General features: G+C 40.5%; 1 protein-coding gene across 1 annotated transcript in view; it reads right to left on the bottom strand.

Annotated features, from left to right (window-relative positions):
- strbp (spermatid perinuclear RNA binding protein) overlaps positions 1 to 18,030 on the bottom strand; it is a 79,256-nt gene extending 61,226 nt beyond the window's left edge. The window contains exons 1-2 of the mRNA XM_022768434.1: positions 17,986 to 18,030; positions 16,303 to 16,499 (exon numbers count right to left, since the gene is read on the bottom strand). The gene's annotated coding sequence lies outside the window, so the exon portion shown is untranslated. The remainder of the gene's footprint in view (positions 1 to 16,302; positions 16,500 to 17,985) is intronic.
- Positions 18,031 to 18,939: the final 909 nt, after the last annotated feature.

Genomic DNA, 18,939 nt, shown 5'->3' with positions numbered 1-18,939 from the left:
TCAAACTATAAAATGAAGCCTGCTTGCTGTTCCAAACAAAACAGGGGGTTGATGAATCTCTATGTCCCTAAAGGAGGACGGAGGATCAAAGCCAATAGAGACAAATATAGAAACGGGGAGAAGAAGCACAGGATAGTACGAGGGGAAAGGATGGGAACAGCTAAGATGGAGGAGGAGGAGAAGAAGGGAAGGAAGCATACGGATGAGGGGAGGACGAGCAGAGGACAAAGTATTGTCTCCTGTTAATATGTAAAAATAACTCTGCTGCTGCCTGGTGGAGGAGCTAACTGGGTCAGAGAATTCCCACAGAGAGAGAGAGAGAGTGGAGGGAGAGGTATCGCATTGATTCAGTCTGTGGAATCAGTGTGAAGCAGAAGTCAGTCTCTCTCACCTTCGGGCTGTTCAAGCTGAGAGGCATCTCTGTGCACATCCATGCCATGCATTTGTTCATCCATCTACAGTATCTATCCTTCTAATGGTCCGTTCTCCACACCCCACCCTCACCAAATCCCCCCTCCCCTTCCTCCAGCTTTGGCTCCTTTGTTTACACCCTCCTTTCCTTCCTCTGCTAATAAACATAGCCTCGACTTTATCTCACACACTTCCCTCTCCCACACTCTGCTCTCTTGCGATTAACCCCGTCTCCGTTTCTCCTTTGTTGTCTCCCCAATGTAAATACACAATTATAACACACGACCAATTACATGAGTGAATAAAACTTGGTGAGTAATTCATCAGTCAGTCTGTCTATTAATAATACACGATCTAATCGCCCAGTAGTTTGACATATCTTTACCTAATTATAATGACGGTGAAACTGACTGATAACCTTGGAGGAATAAGAAGAATGTATTAACTCAAGTTACTATACTTTAGCTCGTATTATTATCAGTGGCACAAAATCCGTCCCGAATATCTTACTATGTAATAATCACTGGTTAATGTCATTGTGCTCTCATAATATTACCTTCAGATGACTTGACATCTACTTTAGTTTACTTAGTTTCCCTCTTTCCTTTGGACTTTTCCTCTATTTCACTGATTTTTATTCTTCATGTTTTATCTCCATTTATCTTTTATTTGATTATTCTACATCTTTTGCATTCCTCTCCACCCTTTGACCCTTTCCTCTCCCATCAATTCTATGCTACTCTCCGCTTGTACCTGCCATGCAACCTCATATGATTGTATGATAGCTATGTGGAGCACCTGAAAACAGATTAACTGAATGTAAGTATATGCATCACTCCATCTTTAAATTTAAGAGTATTTTCTTTTCATTTATTTTTTTCAAAAGGGATCTGAAGATTAAGTATTATTTGTTTACATAACTGGACAAAACCAACCATTTTAAATGCTTTCCAATAGCTATTTTCAGAAATGAAATGGTGGAGCTCTCTCATAGTTTCTCTCTCACTGTTTTTAATCTATGAAATGTAATCCCATAAACCAAATATTTCATGGTCTGCTGTGTTTCTGGGATTTCACCGTTGCCCCTGCCAACACAGCAGCTATAAGACTAAACCATAAACCATACAATTTGCGTTGGTCAGCAGTTCTGAGCGGTAATTAAAACCTTTATTGATGACAAGTGCTGTGAGCATACTAACTATTTATCAGGCTACTGTACATACTGCACCAGCTACATGTGCGTTAGCCACAGCCATACATCTGGAGGACAAATTAATACAGGAGCATTCATGCAATAGGGAATTTCCCACCTGAGTATTTTCTCTTGGACTCAAATAGTCATTTTTTTCTTGCAAAGGTAAGCAATAATGAGAAAAAGGAGTATGCAAATAAAACTTCCTGCAGAATAATTCAGCTGAGATTTACGTCTCTGTTCCTTTTACTTGCCATGTTTCTGCTAATAATGTCCTTCTTGTTAACTACACACTATGTCTCCACTGTGAATCCACACGTGATAACATCAGTATGTTTTAATGTGTGCAAGTAACTGGACGGAGCTACATTTACTGAAAATGATTCCAGAGCTTAAAACGTTTCAGAACTCCAGGTCTAAATGGATTAACCTGCAGGGCTGGTCCAAAATGGGCCGGGCTGTTTCTTGGCTGGCTGACTAGGGGGCAACAGAAATAGCCTGAGCTGACTATGGCATATGTAATGCACTGCAGCAGTCTTTCAGGGTTCCATGTTTTTGCATCTAAACCACTTGCTGTGTTTGTGTTTGTGCTTCGTGTGTTTGTGTACTGGAGTTTACATGTGATGGTGACATGGCGCCCTGGTCCTGTGCCAGGACGCCGATTATTTGTAATGTTTACATCTGTATGCAAGGGAAGAAGAGAAATACTTATAACAGTGTGGGTTAAATAACTCCCTCATATATTAATGGTGCAGTGGTAAAGTGGTGCAGAGCCCAAAGAGCAAATGTAGTGTATCCTAATGAACATAAAATATAATATTATCCTTGTCATGTGGGGGCCTTTAGTTGAGGCAACACTGCACTACAGTGGTGCCACAGTAGATCTTTGACAGCAAACAGCCACTCAGGGTCACTGAGAGAGACCTTTATGCAGCTAGGCTTCTGTAAGCCCTCTATGTGTTTTTGTGGGCGTCAGCAGAAAACTGAAAAATGTTGTGTGTTGGCTGTGGTGTGTAAACAATTCGTAGTGAGCTCTAAGTTTCTTTCAAACTACTAACACAATAAACCTCTCTTTCTTGCGAGCAAATATATCCCAATAACAATGAGTCCATCATAATTCTGTGTAACTCTACAGCAGCCACAGCCATTTAACTGGGGACATCACTACAAGCTGTGCCCAACAAGCACAGCACATGTTCATCCATGTATATCTTTTTTCCTTTTCATTTTAACATCTGCATGCAACATACAAAAGTTTAGCCACATGCCTGTTGTATGTTTCTGACAGAGAACAATGCTGGACATTGTTTAGAATCCACTGACTGAAAAGTTTAAGTCCATATAAGCATTTAAACAATAAAGCCATTTAATGACTGACCAGGAGGCTAGCAAACCTAAAATCTTCCTTCTTTACTGAGACTACTCACTACTGTGAACACACCTGACTGAGCCAGCTACTGCACTCTTGCATACATGTGTGTGGGCATTTACCTGAGAGAACTTAGCTTTAGGCACAGATAAGAGTACAGCCTAGACATAATCCACAGATAAAGTCTGGCTGGAAGTACACAGAAAGAAAACGTTATTCTGTCTTCTATGATAACAACCTCACTCATTCAGCAGCGCTGAAATAACCACATGGTTTAAAATTAGGTTTATATTACACATGAGGGAGTGTGGCTCACCTTATGAGGAAATGGAACAGTAACTTCCTATTTAGCATATATTTCAGGAACAATGATGTTTGTTTGCATATGTGTGTTGTACCACATTTAACAATTCAACAGGAACAAATACTCATGCCAAAACAGTAAATGGCTGCTGCATAACTGCAATCTTTGGGAGGAAATGAGTGGATATGTGTCATGACAAGCTGTTTACACACTTACATTCATGCCATCCAGCCCGTAAATCGACCAATGAAATGATTGAGATGCAAAGTATTTCACCTGTGCAACAACAGAACATGAGGTGAATGTGGCTATCTTAACATAATGCAGCTACAGTAGACCTGGTGGGGTGCCACTAATATTATGCCAATAAACACCCAATACAGTAGTCTGACATCAACAGAAAACACACATCACTTGTAGTGCTACTCATTAAATGGAGCACCTTCTGCACAGTTCTGCATGCATCCCCTGGTATTAAATAACTTATAATTAAAAAAACCCATCAATATTAAGAATCTAAGGAATAAAAAACATTTAAAAAATATTTTTTGTCCCTCTTTCTTGTGAACTACAACTGATGTCTCCCTCACCTTTGGCCCTCTGACAAAGACAAAGATTATATCAACAAACGTCTGCAGTGAGGCTTCTTACTCATAATGCAACACAATGGAGCATTCTGTCTGAGAATCACACTTTCATGTTTTGTTTTTTTTTTGTTGTTGTTTGTTATTTTAGCCATCACCAAACGCCATCACACCGAAATACAGTAGGCTACCATCCAGGTGATAGCTGCTCCGCAAAGAGGAAGACCCCGCCCCCCTCTGCTACAGCCCAGGGTGCTCTGTTGTTCCCCTGAGCTCATACAGAGCTGCTTTCATTGTCTCCCCCTTCTCCAATTATCACAACGTGCTAAACACACACACAGACAAACGCACACTAAAAATAGACAAAAAAAAAAGCCAAACCCTAATGCATAATTCGTTAACGTTAATCAAGATTGTGGGCTGTCTCCAAATCAAGACCATGATCCTAGAAATGAGCTGCAGGATAAGAAAACAAACAAAAACATCGAGCAGCCTCGCTAAGGCATGCTGCTCATTCAACTTGCCCGAGCTGAGCTTTTTTTCATGCGCGTTTCATCTTCGTTAAATAGAACAAACTCGCCTCTCAAGTTTGCTGGTTGTTTGGGTCGCTCCATTGCACTCAGCAGTAACACGCCTTGCTTTATGGCATCCTGAAACAGACAGGTCTCGAAGATGTTTCCCGCCGTCTGATGAGCCCACGGCTCTGCCGGGGAAGGGAAGTTTCTCAGACAACCCATTTCCACGCTTAATACTTTGCTTTTCCCCCTGACGTGCCCTGAAAGTCCCTCGCTGCCTCTCTCTTTGTGGTCTGCATCTTCTCGTCATCAGTCGGCGACCTTCCAGCTGAAATAAAAACCTGGCATGGATTCCCAATTAACCAGATCATCTACCTGCGTCTCCTATCTTGTTCATGCTTTAATGTCATTTCAGTTTCTCAAAGGTGAGCCTCTGTTGTGTGGACGCTCCATTAAATGCAATTGAATCTCATATAGACAACACACTGATTTATTCAAAGTGGACGCACCCAACTGTACAGTCAATTAATTCACATATCTACAAATTTAATCAAAATCTCTTGGCACTATGTCATTGCAAAACATCTTCACCTTTTACAGTTACTAAAATGATTACTTTATAAATCAGCAAACAGTGACCCAATCAATTGACCCATTAAGTGACCCCTGGTGCTTTCAGTTTAATATTCAAGGAGACTCATAATAAGAGTAATGGTATCGGGCATGGTGGGGTGGGTGGTCTACAGATTCACACCAACAAACGTGATGACCTCCATCCTCATATATAAAATCCATATCAAGATTCACTGTGTGTAAAGCTTTATCCAACATACAGCAAATTGCCTATAGGTGACACATTTTCTCTTTCTCTAATAAACCTTTTTCTCACCAGTATTGACTCACTATAAATAAATTACTCCTACACGAGATGCAGGGACAACACTTGCAAATTACAGTAAATGAAACACAGGATATTCAGATAAGGCTGTAGCAGCTGTGCAGTGGCACAACACATCACATGAAAGTATAGTCCTGACAAAGACAGGCATGCGTGTATTTATGTTGAAACTCTGTGGAGGATAATTGTGACACTACAGCAGCAAGGAGAAGCTGACAAAACAAAACAAAACAAACCAAAAAACAGCACACATATATATAAACAATAGCAGGCTTACTTTAATCAAAAAATCTTGTTTATCAGGCAGATAATCATTACTCACTTGTGAATGAAACACAGAATTTCAGCACCATGGAGAGCAAACGTCCCCAACTAAATATAATATACAGCAAAGTTCTCCAGAGTTCAACGGATCAAATCGAAGTTGGTCAAAAAGAGCGAAAAAAACAACTGAGCTATAAACAAAACACATAATCTTATATGGGCTCACCAGCATCTAGTGTCGTTGCAGATAAGTCTCTGCACCCATTATATGCACATTTTGATCAAATAATCCATGTTATGAGGTACAAAATATATTACACCTCAAAGTATATCATTACATCACTCCTGACAGAGAAAGCCTCTCGTCTCACAGGATAGTATTCACAGGAAACCACATGGGGGAAGGTAATTTTCTCTGCGGTGGAACAAGTTTCTTGACAGTATCTGACAGCCTCAGTATTTAGGTCCAGATGGCTGACTTCATAACAAGGTTTTGTTGTAAACACAGTGCAGTATATTATTCCACTTTAGGGAGAGAAAGAAACTTTTTCTACAAAAAAAGCAAGATCAACACATTATAAAGCAACACAGGGCTCATTTTTCTTTGATTAAAGGGCATGACTCACTATCACAGTCTTTGTATTGTTATGTTTCCCAAAGCACATTCAAAATGCAGAACTAAATCACATCATCCCTGTTAAGCAATCTCTACACTGGCTGCCTTTTTTTTCTCAGATTTCGCAGAGCCCGGCTGCTTGTTCCACAGACTGAGCTGGTAACAGGAGGTGAGTAAACCTTCACTGTCAGCGCTCTCGGGCCTTTGCAGCTTCCTGCAAGAGAAGCTCTAACCACTGAGATCATGACATCAGTGCAGTGTGGCTGAGTCTGTGGGACTGGAAACAGAGAGGGACGTTGCAGGGATGCTAGGAAACACTCTTCAGCCTTCTTGAGGTGTTTTAGTCTTTAACTCAGTGACTCATTTGTGAAGGAAGGTGCCCACTCGATAACCACAATGTCATGCCCACACTCACTCAGCCTGAAAGCTAGAATAACTACTGCAAGCGGTTAGAGTGACTGATGGCGCAAGAGTCTCTGATGTTTGTTTGCTTTGGTGCTCATCTGCATGGTAACATAATGTATCATTCAGTTTCAGTTTAACTCTGAATTGAGTCTATGTATCAATTCTCTCTAATCCAACAAATGAGTGTCAGTCAAGTCACTTCCCATTCAGAGGTGCACCCTGTGTGTGTGCGAGCCAGCATGATGTGTGGTTTCACTGTTTTTCTCTGTTTTGGGCTGTTTTTCTGTGTTTGGAGAGAGCCGTCTGGGAGCTGTCGGGCTATAGCTCTAATGAGGTGGGGATGAAACGCCAGTGAGCTGGACCAGCACAACATTTCTGTATTCCAATATAAGAAGCATCCCACAGTAGCCTGGGTATAGTTTACACAGCAAAGTTGTTGTAAAGTAAACGCTTTATAGTCGTCATAAAAGACTACATGTTTACAAAGCTCTTCTCTCAATATAACCATTATCATTATTATTTATTTATTCATGTACGTAATACTGTATTACTCTCCCCACCTACACACGAAGTCCACAGCTGAGTGCAAAATGATTGAGACGCATCAACTGAGTAAAGATAGACATGGTGAAATGAATGGATTCAAACAGTATATTACAACAAGGCATTATTTAAAAAGAAAAAAAAAAGATCTGACTTACATTTAACATAATAAGTTGGAGACAAATAGCCATATAAAATTCTGAAGGTGAGTTTTATTTTTTATATCTAACTCTTGAGTTATTGTAAATGAGTAAATTAGTAAGAGCAGCATTGTTATAAATCTAGCACATGCCATATGCTGACAGTGCTCATGTCCATCTAGCACTGAGTAGCCTACACTAACAGACACATGGAATTAATTCTAATAATATGAACTGGAGAGGGATATATGTATGATTCTAATAAACATCCAATACAGGATATTCACTCTTTGACTGTTTTCCGTCCACTGCCTGCTTGTGTTTAATCTAACAACACAGAAAATGAGAACAAGCTGTATGCTATGAGCTGGTGATGATGAAAAAAAATTTTTTTTGGCACCAGACAGTTTGTAGAGGTACAACAAACAGGCAGTCAGATGGCTTATTGATTCAAGCAGAAACATAGAGATGCACACAAGCAAAGGCACAAACACATTTCGCATGTATGCACATCTCTTGCTTTCTGGTCCTTTCCTTTTCCTTCTCACAGCAACACACTCACACACAGACACGCACACAGAGAGACACCTTCAGCAAGCTGAGTGGTCGCTGTACGTATGCAAGTCAGGCTGACACTGATGTGTGTGCTGGAGTGAGACGATGATGTGGCTCCAAAAGATCTCAGGAGAAATATGGGGAAGCTTCCCTGCAAGTGCTGTGTGTGCCTGCTCACAGGCATGTATGTGTGTATGTGTGTGTGCGTGTGTGGCAGAGGGCGCTGCTCTGTTGCATCTTTTGGTTTTTATCCTCATCCTCCCAGCAAGCACAACAAACACGGGTGGATACCCCTCAGTAGCCATGAGGCACAAGACGCAAGTATGTGTGTCTGCATTACAGTAATATCTATGTGTCCATGAATACTAGCACTTTCATTTGAATTTTTATCATGTATGTGTTATGTATTTAAACATATTTAAGGATGAAATCTGTAGCCTTTTTTGCAAGTTGTTTCACCTGTTTTAAGCCTTGTAATAGAGGTTCCGTATAGGTAACTGTGCCCATATGTGTCACATTCATTTTCTATCTAAGAGCAAAGGCACTGCAATATACAATGTGGTTCTGACAATGGCATGCAGCTCTACACAGATATGCATTTTGTTTTGTTTTGTTGTTGTTATTGTTATGCCTGTCAGTGTGGGCTGGTGTGTGCACAGAGGAGAGAGACCAGAATCCCATAAATCCTACTTTATTAGATAAACGTCCTAATCAGATAAAGAAATCTCACACACCCCATGCACATACACACATATACACACACACACACACACACACACACACACACACACACACACACACACACACATGCAGAGATCCACACAGCATCTCTCTGATAATCTCCATTACCAATTACGGGGTGATATGCCACAGCTTAACATGAAAGCAGCAATTAATCTGCTAACACCGGTCAGTGGGTCACTGTAGTAGGGAAAATATTGCTTGCAGGCACACATATCAACAGACAAAGCAAATGTATCATGAGAGATTTTTTTTTTTAAATTGCTTTAAAGTGAAGTATAATTTTTCCTCATTTCTGCAGAGATGCAATCAGATGTAATGTGTTTTTTTTTTTATTATTACCATCTATTGCCTGTGTTCTCAAACTGTGATGCAGCTCTCAAAATTGGTCCCCAGACTTTTTCTTATGGGTTCCTATCAAAGCAGAACAAATGCATAATTTAGATTGGTCTAATGGAAACAGACTTGCCTGCACTTCTTTTTGACAAGGTTTTAGTACTCCTATGCGAGAGTATAGCTTTGAAAGATCCTTCTGTTGCTGTTAACTGGTATTTGTATTCAGTTAAGGTTGAGTGAGTGACCAGGCTTTTCTCTCATGTCACACTTTGACAGAGACGTGTCGATCAAAAGAAGATATTCTGACTGGCAATTTAAAAAAAAAAAATTTTATAAACTAAAAAGAAACTAAACTCTCCTTCCTGCTTCTTTACTGGTTTGCCTGCCATCTTCCTTTCTATGATTCTTTTGTGGCATGAATGACAGAAAGACAGGGAAAATACGGTGCTAGGTGGCTACTTCATATCTGTATCGTGGAAACAAATGTGCCGTTGGATTAAAATAACAAGTAGATCCATGCAATATTTTGCATGCAGTTTGTTGTTAATTGCCGATTAAGGCAGATTGAGCTCGATCATGTTTTTCAAGGCACTGACAACTACCACGAAAAGACGCTACACACCCACAACACGAGCTGGCAGTATTTTCCATGTTTGTTACCAAAGAGGGAAGCCAACAACCCTTCATCTGCTCTTCCTGATGGATTAATAAGAGAGATGAATGGAGAGGCTTAACAGTGACAAATTAAGCTTGTATCACATTGTAAAGAACAAACAGCTCTTCATTTTGTATAAACTGTTATAATTCACTATAACTTAACTTTGTAAAAAAAAACAAAAAAAACATGGTGATTTGATTTTGTTTAAGTTACTCTATAGAAATAAAATATAAAGTCTGATAATGACAGATAATGAAGATAATGACAACAGTTGTTAGTTGCAGCCCTATAAAGAGCTTTCCAGTACAACCACAGTCATCAACTGCTTGTTGGAGCAAATGGAGGTGAGCGCTTTGCTCTGTTGCACCTTGACAGTAGTTTGGTTCAACCACATTTGTTGAACCCAACTGGTATTCAAACTGGCAACTTTCCAGTCCCAGTCCAAACATGGTCTGCTTGAATAAATAGCCCGATCTTCCAGGAAGTCTGAATGAGGGCAAGCTATGGTTTCCCTGATCTAAGCTCTTTTTGACACAGTAAGCAGAGCTGGGACATGAGAAGAGAGCTGTGTGCGTGCGTGCATGCGTGTGTGTGTGTGTGCGTGTGTGTGTGTCTGTGTGCAGGAATGGATGTGTGCATGTTTGAATGAGTGACTGGGAGAGAAGGTGAGAGAGGGAGAGCTCAGAGATCGGCTCAGGTTTGTGTAAATGGGTTATCAACATGTGTACCCGATATGTGTCATACAGTATGTTGCTGAGAGTGTGTGTGCGTGTGTGTGTGTGTGTGTGACTGTTTATGAGGCAGAGCAGAGAGATGACACCATAGTTGAGTGATAGAGCAGATGGGCCTCCCATATCTGTCAAACTGAAGACATTCCTTTCACTCAGTCCATTCAATCCTTCTGTGCATGCACATGCACTATATGTATGTGCATGTCATAATTTTGCTAAAGCCACATAAATGCCTGTTCTAAATTTGGTATTAATATTATTATTCATTATTATTATCATTACTATTATGAAAAGAAAACAACATGGTTGGTGCAGTGAAAGAAAAATGGCTTTTCTGTCACACAGCAAGTAACAGAGCTTGTATCAAAGCTCCAATCCATTATTGGTGGCTGTACTTTTTCACCCCACACGTCAGGGTATACATGAGCACACAGAGTTGCACCTTCATCGTGTTCTGTTAATTAATCAAAGTGAAGAACGGTGAAACAACAACAGCGTTTCCTCCATCATATCTAACCAAACCATTTATTCAATTGTCAGCTCATGTTGGCTAAATTCAGGTTGTTGAGTATGTCGACAAACATGTAAATGCCTCAATTAAGCTGTTAACCTTTATCTAATTCCATCCTTTTACACATCCATCGATCAGTTCTTCCCTTCTTTGCATCTATAAAAGACAGATTTCTTCAATATAAGATAATGCAGTACCTGGCAGCTGCAAAGATCACAAACTGAATGTGAACAAAGAAGGATTTGAATATTTGATTTGCTCCTGACAGCTGGAGCTGTTAGTGATAACCTCCACTGTGCCACTTCTTAATCCCACCTACACATCGTCTTCCTTCCCTCTGCATGTCAACCACCCACTCCATGTACATTCTCCCAGTCTTGTTCTGTGTCCACTGTCTATCCTTGCACTTGTATTACCTCATCAATAATGTTAAGGTTGTGGTATTATCAGCCTGTTTAAATGATAGACAATTAGTGTAGACATAACTGTTGTGGTACTGCTAACTGCACTGTAATAAATCCACCACTGCACTAAAAATGAATGTGTAGACACTGGACTTCCGCTACTCAAATAATTGAGAGACGTGTGGCTCATGGTTTGTCAAAATTCAACACACTTCATTCAGTCAAAAGAACAAGTGTACACATTAGGTGTGTCGTGTGTAAATGATCACAAAGAACCTTGTGTGTCACTTATAGATCATTTATAGATTTTGGATTTGCACTGTTAAAAAAATAACAATTCATGTGTCAGTACAACAAAAATATCTTCACCTCTTTTTGCAGAAAAGGGATTCTGTTTAAGCCCACACTAAGTGCTTTACATCTGGAGCATTTCGCTTATAATAAAAAATATCAACATTTGATTTTCAATTCTAGGTGTACCACATTTCTTCACTGGCCTGACTAATTAAAGAAATATTGGACTCAGTGTGTAAAACAGTGTATCATAGATTGAACAGCTTCATATACAGTTTGCTTCTACATTAATTTCACAATTAACCTTCTATATTAAGCCTAATGAGTGTTGGGGTTTTTGATGTGTGTGTGTGTGTGTGTATGCGCAACTGCAGCAATAAATTAAGTTAGTAAATGTCAATCAGATGCTAGGAGACAAAACATTGATTATTTTGTCTAAATCCAATAGAATGATGAATTTCATTACTGGTTAATTCTCCACAGGAATCCACATAAATGGAAAATGAATAATAAATATTAAATGTACATAAACAAGCTCAAAGAGTAAAAAAAAGTACAGGTCAACTTAAGTTATCTCTTGAAAAAGATTTATAACGAGTGGTCAACCAAAAGACATTTCAAGGCCACCTGCATAACAAGCTACTGTAACTGGCATTACAACTCTTTTAACATAAGTTTACAGACAGAGCCCTCCCTTTCACGGAAAGAAAACTCCTATTTTGAAACATCAAAGCCCTCAGGGAAATTAATTCATCAGATACAATGCTTTAATCAATGACAGTTATTGTATTTTTGAATTGTGAATGCAAAACAAACAAGCCATTCGTCAGGAAAACTCACTATTGTTTCTGTAAATTCCCTAATGCATCTCATGCTGAAGGGTGCCTTTGTTTCGTAGTAACGCAGCAAAAGTTCAACGTAACAGTGACTTGAGAGGTCAAACCTTGAAGAGTTCATTTCAGGTTCAGTGTTTGTGTGGAGTGGTGCAAGCTATGGTGCATGAGACCTTACATGGCCATCTCTCACACTCTCTGTCTCACTGTCTGTCTCTCTCCCTCTCTCTCGCTCCTGTCTTGTCTCTGTCCTTCCTTCCTGGATTCCACACTGAGGTGAAAGGAAACAGGACCGGCTGCAGTGGCTGTTGGCAGCAGCATTTTTTTCTTCTCTGCAAAGAACCACTCTTCCTCTTGTAATGCACACACACACATACAGACACACACACACACACACACACCCACACACACACACACACACACACACACACACACAGTCAATATTCCTGTGTTAATGGCTTTGTTCCTTAGCCAGTTGGGAAGATGTTTCCTCAAACATGTTTGTGTGACAAAGCTATTCCTGTTCCTGCAGATGGAATGCAGGCGGCGAGTGTGTTTGCATGTGTGTATTTCCATGTGTGTGTGTCAAACAACACAGTGAAAATGAGATATGGTCAGCCGGATGGATCTGAGTCAGCAGGGGTCCTTTATTATTGCCAAATGGAGGAATATTCAAAACAGTAGCACACACTCTTGCTATCTGCCCTTTGTTCAGTCTGCACCACAGCACCACTGGGACTCTCCCCAACTCCCTCTTGTGCTTACTGGAACCTTGGCAGCCTGCAGCCAATTAGGACAGCTTTTACTAAAGCTCCAGCCAATTGGATTAGTGCTACATTTCCTTGCCAGATGAGACTCTAAATGTGCTGCTGTATGCTAGAATCTGAGAACTGGTGGGCAGATTCCTGTTTCGCTGATAGGCACTGGTATGCACACACACGCTGCAGAAGCAGTGGCAGGATAAAGAGACATCCCATGATGCTACATGTGTGTTGTCTCCAAGTGAGTGTGTGTCACTGAGATTCTAAACTGTTTAAACCAAGAACATAACATAAAGCAAACCAGAACCCCAGCAGCCGAGGGACCACGATACTGCTCCCAGGTGTACATAAAACAGACACTGCACACACATGTGGATGGAAAAAAAAAGAGCTACAACTGGCTATACATACAGAGATGACATCAGACAGACAAGAGGAAGAGGAGAAACTTAGGAGTGAAAAATCATAGAGAACAGACATTTTGAATTTTAGAAGAGAACTGATGCTTTTCCTGAGGCGTCCTCTTTTTTTCTTGTGAAACATTGGGAGTTTTCAGAATCAAGAATTCAGGATCCGAGGATGGAGGGTGTTATGCTGTACAGACTGTAAAGCCCTGTGAGGCAAATGTATGATTTGAAGCTGTATAAATGAAACTGACTGGACTTGACTTGAAAACAAACTAAATGGTGTTTGTTTACCTGAGCGAGTGTGGAGTAGACTTAAATAATTTAGCTGACAAAATTGTGATTTTTCTGGTTTGTGGGTGTGCTACACTGTCTGCGTTTGAGTGTGTGTTTGCCAACCATGCTCAGTGTACCCAGCTGTCAGTTCTCTATGTGTCCTTAATCTGGGTCCCTGGGCCCCAAGTAAGTTATTAGTGGAAATTAAATTCATTTCCAATCCACTTCCATCCACTGAAGCAATCATAATCCTTTGTAGGTGTTTCAATCACCTGAAAATCAAACACCAAAAGCTAAATATAAAAACCCTCAATTTATAAAAGATTCTATAATTCTGATCAGTTGTGCTTTATATGTTTAGAACCAAGTCAATGGAAATAAGCTTTTGTTTTTACCATTTTAATGTCTACTTTCTCATAATGTCTAAAAACAATAAAACAAATGCAAAAAAAGATGATAAACAAAAAGATAAAAGAAATCACAAAAGAAATTATGAACACCCACCCTCAAACCCACAGATGAATAGGGAAAATGAAGAAGAAAACTACATAATAAAAATAAAGTGTACCAAAAGAAAAGAAACAAAAACGAGCCAAAACAATATACAAATGTCAATAGAAAAGATTTGCCAAAAGAAACGAAGAGACAAATAAAAAAAAGAAATACTATGAGAAAACAAAGCCTGAAGAAAGAAATAAGAAATACTGAAAGAGACAAAGAAAGATTGTGCTTTGTGATCGTACAATACCAGCTCACTCTCCCTCCTTCTCATCTTCTTATTGCGTCGATATTGATGGAGAGTTCATTGCCAAGTCAGTGCTTATGAGAAAGGGTCTGCGAAAGTGCTCATGGGTGCCTGGAGGATACACACTAAAGCCTACAGGTACACACACACACACACACACACACACACACACACACACACACACACACACACACACACACACACACACACACACACACACACACACACACACTTTCTCAACCTGCTTGATCTCTCGTACTCTGCTCACTTTGTAAGGCTGCTGCAGGATGTTTGTCCATCACATTCAATCGCAGAAAAGAGAAGCTCACAAACAAAGAAGCAACAATGCAAAATCACTGACAATCTCTCAAACACACACACATACACAATGACACACACTGACACACACACACATACACACACAAACACACACCAAAAGCAAAGATGTAATACATTCACAAAGCCCAGTAGGAAGCACAAGAAGAGCTTTATATGACTGTAACAAGCGGCAACTAAAGAGGTCTGTGTTACCAGTCAATAAATCAATTAGCCTATATCTAGGAGAAGGGCTTGGCAATGACACAAAGACACCTTACATTTCTGTCCAACCATGGCAGGTGTGGCTGAAGTGTGTTAGCAGAGACACCTCGTACATATGAAACAGGGTGGAGCAGGGTGGAGCAAACAAAAATAACCAAAAGGCAACAGGCCATTAGTCAAGCCTGGAGACCACCAGGCTTAAAGAAGTGATAAACCAGCACAGACCAGTGAGAACCACTGGACCACAGCAGAGGGCAAATGCAGTTCAATCAGCCAGGCAGTCAAAACACTTGACACAAGACATGGAGCAATGCTGAAAAATCGGTTTCAACAGCACCAAGAGGAACTGTTTTGCATGATACAGCACAGGTAGGCGTGAAGACCTTTGTACACTGACAAGCTGATATGCTTGTTGTGACCTTTCCAGTTGCTGTATGACCGAGAAATAAGGTGTTAGTTTACGTTAAGTATAACAGGTTTGTTTAGGTATGCCAACAAGCTGGTTCAGCAAGAACAGAGAGCGGTTCAACATTTCTTCCTCCCGCTGCCATTCACTTGATTACGCGCGCGCATGCAAACACAACACCACGCGCGCGCAAAAACACAGAGGGTCGCGTGTACTGTGAGAGGAAATAACCTGGGCGATGAAACACGCAGCTTCAACAACTTACTTCAGATCCACCAAAACACTGCCTTGTGGAGGATGAAAAAGCAACAAAGAAACAACAAAAACATATTACGGATAGGAAACAAACAACTCAGTTAGCGAGGACTTGAATAACCGAGCAAGAGTTGGAGAAAATGTTTAGGCACAGTGAGTTTACACACTATTGATATCTCGCAGTGCAGTGCGGAAGTGGGCTATCAGACACCTGCTATGAAAGATGAGCTATGAGATGAGGTAAAGCAGCAAGTCTGGTCTCCTCATCTTATTATTCTTCGCAGTATAATTCACTTTAACACCATGCCTCTTCCGCAAACCCTGACTGAGAATACTGCGACTCACAACAAAAAGAAAGTTGACGTTTTATCACGTGCAAAGTTCCTCTTTTAGTTCTTGCCACTGAAAAAAATCGAAAGCAAGGACGTGTGGCGAAACAATACAAAAAGAGAGAAAAATGAATTGGTTGGTCGACCAAGATCAAGCGACAGAAAATAAATTAGCTTTAAACTGCTGCCTTTATTTTTTCTCTGACCCATTGGTTCAGCCTCAAGAATAAAATAAAGGGGGAACAACATCGTTAGAAAGAAAGAAAATATCAACTAACTTACAGTGTTGGCAATTTGCAGCTGAGAGTCCGTCAGTGACACCAAAATATAGAAATCCAAACGGGCAAAAATCCGAGAGGGAGCCAATCTGAGCCGTCACCGTCCAGCCGCAACGAGGAGAAGTCACAAAGTGCCTTGACAACCGGGCAGCGAGCGCGAGCGAGCTAGAGAGCCCGGAGCCGCCTGCTGGTTTCTCCTGTCTGCACGAGACGGGAGAGAGAAAGAGAGAGAGAGAGAGAGAGAGACAGAGATAGAGAGAGAGAGAGAAAGAGATGAATGGTAGGAGTGCGCAGGCGCAGACGTGGTCGAATAATTCCGGTGGTGGGGCTGCAAAAAGGCATAAACATAGGAGGGCAAAAAACCTGCATTTGTTTATTTATTAATGTTTATTTATTTATTTACTTAGCCTACTTAGGAGGGATTTTAGAGAAACAAAAAGGGCATATTTGTGGAAAATTAACGCAAACAAGACAAAATAAATAAACAAATAAATAGGCTCAAATAAAATAATAAAGAAGAGTACACCATATACCACAATACCATTCTGTTATAAGTGCATGTCCTGCATTCAAACTGTTAGCTAAAAGAACAAAAGTATTAGCATACTTTAAAAAGCCTAACAAAAGTAAAGGACTGGCCCATTTCAGTATAGTACATACTATATTTTAACATTATAAATAGAGATTCTGCTGGGCAGCTTCCAGTAGCCTAATCTATTAGTGTAGATCATAATTTATTGGTTGATTATATTTTGTATTAATAGTCTGAATCTACAAAGTAAATATAGCAAACTAAAGATGTCATATACATAGTGGAATAAAACTATGCTAATAATATAATATAATAACATAATTATTCACATAGTACAGAATCCTACTTGAGTAAATGTATTCAACCACTGTTCTCAATCTGTATTGTATCACAGTAATAGTTTTAGGACGAATGTGATTTAATTAAACAATAGAAGGAAGCACAAAGCCTAAGTGTAGCTTGAAGTGGACACATTTCCTAAAAAAAAAGTAAAAATAAATAAATAAATAAATAAATAAAGAGGCTAAATTTAAGTAAAAAATCACGACTGGAAAGAGTAGCCTACATCTTGACCACGACTCTCTCTCCATCCAAGAGAAGCATTACTCTCTCCCAGACAGTCTTATAAATAATTCAGCAATAAAAGCTCGCTTCTGCTTGCCTGGCTGCATGCAGCACCAAAAGAAGCCTCTCACACTCTCCCCCACCCCCTGCGAGGCGTCAATCTATGCGTGCGTTACCAATTAAAACAAATCTCCAAGCAAAATAAAGTTCAATCAACATTCTTGTTTCGCAAATGGCTGTGGCCGGTCGGCCAAATCAGCCAGGGATTACGAGGCTTCTGTCAACTATCAATAGCCTCATGCGCCTGCGAGAGACAAGGGGGAGAAAGGGAGAGGGGGGAGGGAGGAGCGGAGTGGCTGAGTTGCAATGCACAGACGGTGCAGGCAGAGCAACCAGCCGATGATGCTGTTTGTCCTGTCCGCGGATCGGAGGAGAGCAGAGAGTCACCCGCAAGCGACGGCAAATGTAATCCAAGACATCCTGTCTCAGAGCCCCCGCTTCTGAACCGCACACTGTCCTACCAGAGCTGCCGAGAGGGGATGGAGGCAGGAAAAGTATAGCAACAGCCAGTACAAAAAAAAAGCAATTTACCTGAGCACCGCTCCGTTATTACTTCCCTCTCAATGTGGCTTTCAGCGCTGCCGCTCACTCCGAGCTGCTCGCCGCTGAACGGGAATTTAGACAACGGGATTTGTTCACGTGGTCACGCTCAGTGCTCCTAATTGGCGGAGCTGCACGAGCCGCTGTTCGCCTCGCTCGCACCTGTACGGTGAACGGCAGAACGATGCAGGAGGAGAGAGGCGAGGCAGGTGCAGGAGGAGAGAAACAAGGAGAGAGAGAGAGAGATATGGAAGAAAACAGATTGCTGCTGGATATATCCTTTCTTAATATGGATCTCTGCCCCCGTTTTCCCTCTTGCAGTGTGTGTGTGTGTGTGTGTGTGTGTGTGTGTGTGTGTGTGTGTGTGTGTGTGTGTGTGTGTGTGTGTGTGAGGAAACTAAGCCCACTAATAATAATTTTAGGCAACTGGGAGGCTTTACATATTTCTGAACATTGAAAAATCACTAAGCCCAGTGCAGGGTTATAACATGGATTTATGACAGATAGGGATCTGGTAAATTACAAGTAACACAATTACTGTAACACAGATGAGAGCATCTTTGATAATTAGACCAAAGGACAACTGTCAGATTATTGGTTTGTTCTGTGCAAAAATCTTATCATCAGCAGGACACGATAATAGGCAATTTCAAACAGCAAGTAAGTGAAATAGGTTACTGTGACCTACTGTTTGTAAACCTTTCAATTAAGTTTTGTTATGTCTGCCATCCATAAAAATGCAAAGTAAAAGAAACTGAGTGTTAGTACTCTTGGCTACACCTTTGTATTTGTAAGATTGCCTATGCATATTTTGTCGTTTCATCAGGACTTCTTGGTTTCTTTTGGTAAAAGTCAACTATTTTAAGTAAAACCCATATCTACTAATTAAATATGAATCTGGAATTCATTTTCTCAACATTTTTGTACAGTGAAAATTATTATTAC

Source organism: Seriola dumerili, unplaced genomic scaffold (genome assembly GCF_002260705.1).
Source record: "Seriola dumerili isolate Sdu_G_001 unplaced genomic scaffold, Sdu_1.0 BDQW01001601.1, whole genome shotgun sequence".
Taxonomy (NCBI): domain Eukaryota; kingdom Metazoa; phylum Chordata; class Actinopteri; order Carangiformes; family Carangidae; genus Seriola; species Seriola dumerili.
The sequence above is the reverse complement of the archived record's forward strand: the minus strand, read 5'-3'. Positions and strand labels throughout refer to the sequence as shown.